This window comes from Argentina anserina, chromosome 1 (genome assembly GCF_933775445.1).
Source record: "Argentina anserina chromosome 1, drPotAnse1.1, whole genome shotgun sequence".
Classification (NCBI taxonomy): domain Eukaryota; kingdom Viridiplantae; phylum Streptophyta; class Magnoliopsida; order Rosales; family Rosaceae; genus Argentina; species Argentina anserina.
Window position 1 is genome coordinate 15,101,580 of NC_065872.1, and position 7,543 is coordinate 15,109,122.

Genomic DNA, 7,543 nt, shown 5'->3' on the forward strand with positions numbered 1-7,543 from the left:
GTGGTCAGTACGGTTCTTGAAGAACCTTTCTTCCAAACGCTTCCCTCTGCATCAAGGCGATACAGTTACAAAACCTGCGTGATAGAATCTATGAACCCTTTCAAACTATTTATACGAAGGAGATCAGTTTCACTCGGCTGATAGGATGCACGTGTAATAATGATTTCAGCCTAAACATGCTAAATATCAAACAAAAGTGCATGCATTATTTGTAGATACATCTAACAAGCTTAAGATATACTCATTCTAGTTTATTTCCAGCTAGCAGATTTTCAATTATTTCCAGTAAAAACAATTTATAGATATTTAAAAAGGCGCTAATATATCCAGATAAAAAGAGGGACATTGAAGAATAAAATTGGACTGAAATTTTAGGGGCACCCGCAGAGGTACACCCTTCAAAAAATAGGCGTATGCCACTTAAAGCGCCGCGCACACGGTATTCTTTAGTAAAAGGCGAAAGAATAGTTCGCTATGTGCTCAACGCGTGGCTCCGTAAGTGTATTTAGGAGGCACTGCTTTCATTTATAGTCCTGATGTTGGATATCTTTGTCTGGAAGTCAATGTGGGATGAATTCATTATTTGTTGTTGTGAGTTTAAGTTCTATCAGTTTACATACCAACATTAGAACCTCCATTTTTTATACAATAGCTATTGCTCACCAAATATTCTCATTCATTGACGACTTTAGCTTTCATTTAACCTGTCTACAAGGGAACCCATAGAGAGAACAGAAATCTTCCTGGGATTAGTAAAACTTGGCAAGTACGATATATAGATAATGCTAAATATACCAACCTCAATTTTAGACAATATCTTATATATTCAGCTGATCGAAATGAAAGAAACTAGAGCTGCGCCAAAATTAGACCACAAACACTGCCCTTTCAAAACAATGCCAATAAACTGTAAGGAACACTAATTGAATGAATATGTTGCTAGAGATTTTGGAGCACAATAAGCCATCAAATTTACATACTAGGCCGTTACTTGAATACCATTGTAATTGCAATGGATTAAGCAGTTTTGAACGCTGATCCTGATTATGTACTTCTCATCAGGGATCTCCAAGGCTTCCCATCTGCAATTAAGGCAATAGAGTTCAGTCTTTGCAAGACCTGCCTGATGACCTTGTTAAGCCTTTTAAGCTATATACATGAAGGTATATGACAGGAAATCAGTTTCTCTATCAGCTGATATATAGGGTTGGATGTTATATTGTGTGAACCCCTAATAATGATTAGGTAGAATCATATCCGCGCTGCAAATTTCAGTCTAGCAAATAACATGTCAAATAATCTAGCAAAAGAAAAATGCATTCTTTATGTACATCTACGGGACAACGTACTACTCATTCATGCAGAAAGCAAATGACTACAGAAGTCCAAGACTTGAAAGACCAACAACCTGTGATTCTGAAATCAAAGTATTGCTGCTCCCTTGTGCAATGGATATACAATTGACAGCAACTCTGATGGTCTAATTGCTATACGTACATGCTAACATAACTCCAATAGTTTATAGTACAGAGACTTCAATGGTAGTCTTATCATTTTATTTTACTCGGATGTTCAGGTTTGAAAGGCAAAAAAATCGAGAACAAGCTAAGGTACTATATATCTTGCCATCCCCAGCTACTTAATAGTCAACGACATCAAGTGTTAGTCATCCTGCTGGGGTTTTATATCAGTTGTTCGATCAGTACGCAGATTAGTGTGATCTAATGGGAAGAAGATGGCCTCGCACTGGTCAAATATTACATTTTAAAGATGATGAGGAAGATGCCGGAGGTTAGGAATTAGCTAGTTTTGAGCTGTCGGATCCATTCCCACATGTTAACCACTATTAATTTACGTGTTAATCTAAATGCACCAAATATAAACCAAGTGTGATATGAAATCATTTTTGGACTGAAATGCTAAAAGAGTAAGCATGTTTTAGTGTCAGCAAAGAACTAGAACTAACCATGTTTTTGACAATGAAAACAGATTTTAGATTTTGCTTTTAATATGGCTTGTGATGCCTGCATAATTAAAAGAAAAATAAACATTCGATTGAGGACAACATGAAGGAAAGGTTGTGACCACTACAGCATGTTATTTTTGTGCTTGTTAGTATGCTTTAGTTGATTGGTTCTTTTGATTAGAATTCCGATTTAACCGATAAACAGAAAGAAAATGATGAAAACTACTTAACAGTGCAGGAACTTGGTTTCTCAATTTAAAGTCGTTGCTGCACTGCAGGAGGATTTGCTGCTAATTCCCCAAAACAATTTTAACTTCTCTTGGCTAAATACGGAAAGTAAGGAGTTGTATCCCGTTGCATTGAAATTTTAACTAGATTGGTAGGGTGCGCCAAGTTTGGCAGTAGTGCAACGCAAAGATGACACGTGTAAGTCCCAATAGCAAGCTATTGTGGTGGACTCACCCCTTCAAAAAATAAATTTAATATCGTGTGAACCATTGGTCCACATATCAGATATTAAACTGATAAGAACAGATACTACACTTGATCTTAGCCAAAAGGCCGAGAAAGGTATGCTTACTCAAGTCTCTTTCTTCCGGTTTTATATGTCTATTCACATCTGTGCTTCATTTATATCTCAATGTGGGATGCTGTTCTCTCTTCTTTTTCAAGGTGAGTCGGGTCATTTTTACTATCATGTTGGCCATATCAATGTCCATATCAATATTTCTGGTTGAGGGATATCGTTTAAATTCAAGTTTTAATCTCAGACACAGCACTGTATTAGATAAATATGATCTCAATTTCATAACGATTTTCTGTCATGTTTTAGGTTGCATCACAATTTACTGTATCGGTTTCAGGACTGATCTTTCCTTGTGTGTTCAGTTGATGAAAGTGTCAGTAACTCTTATTGTAGGCACAGCTAAATCGGTGAAGTCATGAATCAGCGACCAAGTAAAGTTTGTATGAATGCGTGGACATCTTTATTAGCGTGTAGCACCAGTTCCCAGTTGCTTAGATGATCAATCTAAATTGTTCCCATTCTTCACTCTTTCTTTCTTCACTCTTTCTTTCAGCTTTTAGCAAACTAACCATCCAGCTTCATGAATACTTTGTTTCATTTGAAACACAAATCAGAAGTTCAGAACTATAACAGGTTGGACTGGATTTTAGACTTTGAAAGCCAACATTCTCACATTTTCACAGTGAACTATAACATTTGGAAACTAAAATTCTGAGGGGCACCGCATAGAAGTGCAACCCTTCTAAAAAGGAGGCGTATGCCACTTGAAGTGCCGCGCACACAGTATTCTTTAGTAGAATACCAAAAATAGTTTACTATGTGCTCAACACATATATGGCTCCATAAGCTGGAGCTGCTTCATGCATGTCATAGCCCTCACTCTAAACATCTACTGCTCACTTAAGATGTAGGCTCACAGCTACCAACATCTCATAACATCCATGTCAGATTTAAATGGACTTGATAATAAAATTCAGCAAAATCTTCGAGCATCTATCTTGCTAATTATCAATATAATTTAGTCTAGTCAGTCAAGCAAAACTATCTGGTATTATTAACGGTTGTTAGTGTTAAACAACGACAAGCGTGGCCCATGAACCAACTGTACCGATATTGTCCCAACTTAACCACCTCACACGTGACAAATTAACATCCCACATACTGGGACGAAATAAAACAAGATCCAGTAACCAACAACACTTGGTGACCATCCAATCAGAAACTCTCCGATGGTATGATAATGACACCCATCTTGGGCCCATGACAAAGTAGCACCCAACTCGGGCCCACAACAGATTGGAGGCGCGACTGGAGATGAACCCACTCTGATACCATGTTAAACAGCGACAAACGTGACCCATGGACTAACTGTATCGATATTGTCCCAATTTAGCCACCTCACAGGTGTTGAGTTTTAATTACAAAATACCTCGGAACAATTGGGTATTATCCACCCACTTATAAGCTTTATTTTATTTGTCACTTCTTAGATGTGGGATCTCTCCTCTCCAACAGTTAGCCATATCAAACTTATTAGCCGGGCTAACCTTACCGATCTCAGTTGAAAAAAATAAACTCCATGTAAAAGTTTTAAAAACCAAAGATCGTCAACTTCCCCCAGTTACAATGAAACTGCAAATCGAGTCTCAATAGTCTCATTCTTTGCTTCTGTGTGGTTGATTATAATTTTATAAGCCGTATTGCTCGCAAGGAACTGCAGAGCTGAACAGTGATAAGCACCATTTAATACAATAATACGTACTGCTTTCTTTATCATGTAAATATGTCTCTCATGTTCACCAGAGATGGCTTGCATGTAAGCCAAATAAGCCAAATAAAGTAAAATTCCTTGTAAGCAAAATTAAAGCGCTACTAGCTTGTTTCTGTAGTACGTAGTGCAAATACGTGCTTGATACATTGAGTCATTGCAGACACTAAAAAAATGTCCTCAAAACACCATAATTCATAGCAGCATTGCCTACCGCGCGCATATCTCGACCATGTCTTGGAAAGGATTACAACTTGTGCAGTTTCATGCCTGATCGATCTGATCCCTTTCACCTACATCAACCAAGTTGATCCACAATAGTTGCGCACAATGAGTACATGATAAAGTTTATATGCATTAGATAGTCACCACTACGCGCTAAGGAAAATGTGCATAAATATGACATGAATCTCCCACACTGCTTTCCAAGTAAAATTATTTATTACCACACACAAGCTCAGGTGTAAGTTGAGAAAAACAGAAAACAAGCAAGGCACTCCGTCAGTGACATCACATGGAAAGCAACCCCAGTAGTCCTCCTACTGAGTTTTGACATCAGCTATTCAGGAGAGTTGGCAGCTAGCCGGTTCACGTATTTCACATTCAGCTACACAAGTCTACAACATTGTCTAGTGATGAGACATTGAGACATGAAACTACCAATTATGAAGAGATATGGTGCTTGGTCCATTTAATTCCGGCAAATCGGGTAGCCGATTGCCCGATTTGAATCGTCACTTCCTGCCTAAGAGACAGATTACATGTCCTTGAGTACCGTGCGGTTTTGTAAAAGAAGTCCCTTTCAAGCAGTACATAGAATAAATTTGACGACCATCATTCTTGTGTCTACCTTGTACCCACCATTTTTAACTCATGATATATGTATTTTCCCAACTTATATTTAGATAATAATTGAGCAATTGAACACATGTCATGAATTTAAAAGGGTGGACACAAGAATTGTGGTCGGCAAATTTACTTTCTATAGAACACTGCCTTATTTTGTACGCACTCTCCAGGATTTCCATGTGGGAGTGTTAATGTTATTGCAAGTAGAGAATTGCCTGTAAAACAAACGTTTAGACTCGGAAAATTATAAGACGAAGTGTAAGCAGTGAGTTCGGTCAACAATATTCAATATTCCAAGAAACAAGTTTCTCTAGATAGTACTAAACCATGAACTCACAATGTACAAGTGCATTGATCCGACCAATGAGTGGGGTTTGAGATTGAATATTAACTACTAAAACAAAACCTAAATTACATATATTTTTAGGTTTAACAAACTTAAAAATAATTTACCATTACACCACATAATTACAAGTTTGAACCTATCATCCATTCTAATTCGACCAATTACATATATTTTTAGACACCAATACAATTAGAACCTTAGAGGATCATCTAATCATGCAAGATTTCAATTAACATTTAGATTGACTTTGGCCTAATCTAAATTTGCATGCAATCGAATTCAATAACACTTAGAGTGGAAATCAAACAAGATTACATTTAAGCACCAAATCTTTGTTGGAGACATGTTTCATGTATAGCGTCACCCACCATGGTTTCACATGCAAATTTCCAGAATTTTTACCACTTTTAATGAACACAAACCGAACCTACTTAGGGCATGATTCGATTTGTGTCAATATGCTTGATGAATCTAGCACTCAAACACAATCTTAGAGACTGCATGCAAGCACTAAATTCATATGCACATATCTGAAAATTATCTAAAAGTATGAGAAATATGATTAGAATACAACAATAGAAATACAAACTCAATAATTATAGGAAACCATCAATTGAGCAAATAACCAAAAATCCAATAAAACAATCTGAAAATTTTGATTCTTAATACAAAATAATAATCCTATGCAACATCATACTACAATCTTCATAGACAAAGTATCGTAAAAAATCAAAAACGAACAAACCAATGGAGATGAGTTGCGAGAATCACACGTTGTAGGAACCTTGGAGGTGTGTCTTCAATGGTGATTTCAGTGGAGATGGAATTGGTATATGGGGGAGAACGGCTTGCTATTTTGGTGAAGGATGTTTGAGGTAGTATTTTGGTAGAGTTTTGGCTCTTGAATGCAAATGAGAAGTGATGATTTTTCTTTGTGAATGATATGCTATTTATATAAGAATTTTGGCTCCTTGAATATTATAGGTTGGACTTTTTCTCCTCAATTTTTTTCACTTATTTTTGCCATTGGTGGGTGCAATCTCATTTGATAAATTCCTTTTTTTTTTCTCCCTTTTAGGTGTTTCTTTCTTTCTCTCTTGCATTATCTCTTTTTATTCTCTTCCTTTTTCTTTCTCTCTTTTTCTTTCACTAATTTTTGTCATTGGTGGGTGCAGTCTCATTTGATAAATTCATTCTTTTTCTTCTTTTTAGGTGTCTCTTTATTTTTTTATTTTCCTCATTTGCTTCTTTTCCTCTATTATTTCTTCATTCTAGCTACACAATTTGATCTTTAAAATCTAAAAATAATAAAAGACAAGTGAGTTATGGAGTAGGAAATTACGATTAGGAAAGATACGGAATAAAAGTTTCAGTTCAAGTATGATTTTCCCAAATGGTACGTTTCCTAATCTAAAAATGATTCCTAATGCAAATAGGATTCTCAAAATATCGCAAATGCGACCAAAACGTAGAAGACTCATAATCCCACTAGGTTTCTTAGTCATACAAGGATTCCTACTCAAACTAGGACTCTAGACCAATTCTACGTTTTTAACTCATGTAACCACAAAAATGCATCCAATACCGCCCAAGACTCTTACTACGACTCAATGACTCAATTGTACAACAATCTGGGCTAAGCAAAGTACAAATGGAGGTAAAAATATGTTAAGAAAGTCGCACAACGTGCTCCTATCAACTATCTCACACTTGGCTTTTACTAGTCCCTTAGCAAAACAAAACTAAACAATACAATATTGCCCCTAAATGATTGCCTCAGAATCTCAAACACACATAGCTTTCAAGTTTAAGCATTTGAATGTTTGCACATAAATTCCAAGTTTCATAAACATGCTTCATAGTATGAATAAGTTAGATACGAGACAATAAGCATTTAACATATTTAGTCAATTCAATCCTCCTCACAAAGCATACTGTCTTCTTTTCACTCATATTCATGGTTATCATTCACACACAAGTATATGCAAGAGAAATGATATTAAGGCATCAAATAACTTGCATATTTCAACAAATGAAAGCACTTTGTGAATAATAGAGGAAAACCTCATAACAACTAAGTGCACAATG

At 36.2% G+C, this 7,543-nt stretch overlaps 2 non-coding genes across 2 annotated transcripts; both read right to left on the bottom strand.

The window, feature by feature from the left end:
- Positions 1-376: 376 nt before the first annotated feature.
- On the bottom strand, positions 377-493 carry LOC126805324 (U5 spliceosomal RNA). Its single transcript, XR_007673998.1, has one exon. It is a non-coding gene; the product is annotated as a U5 spliceosomal RNA (small nuclear RNA).
- A 1,852-nt stretch (positions 494-2,345) lies between these two features.
- On the bottom strand, positions 2,346-2,540 carry LOC126805319 (U2 spliceosomal RNA). The gene has a single exon (XR_007673994.1). It is a non-coding gene; the product is annotated as a U2 spliceosomal RNA (small nuclear RNA).
- Positions 2,541-7,543: the final 5,003 nt, after the last annotated feature.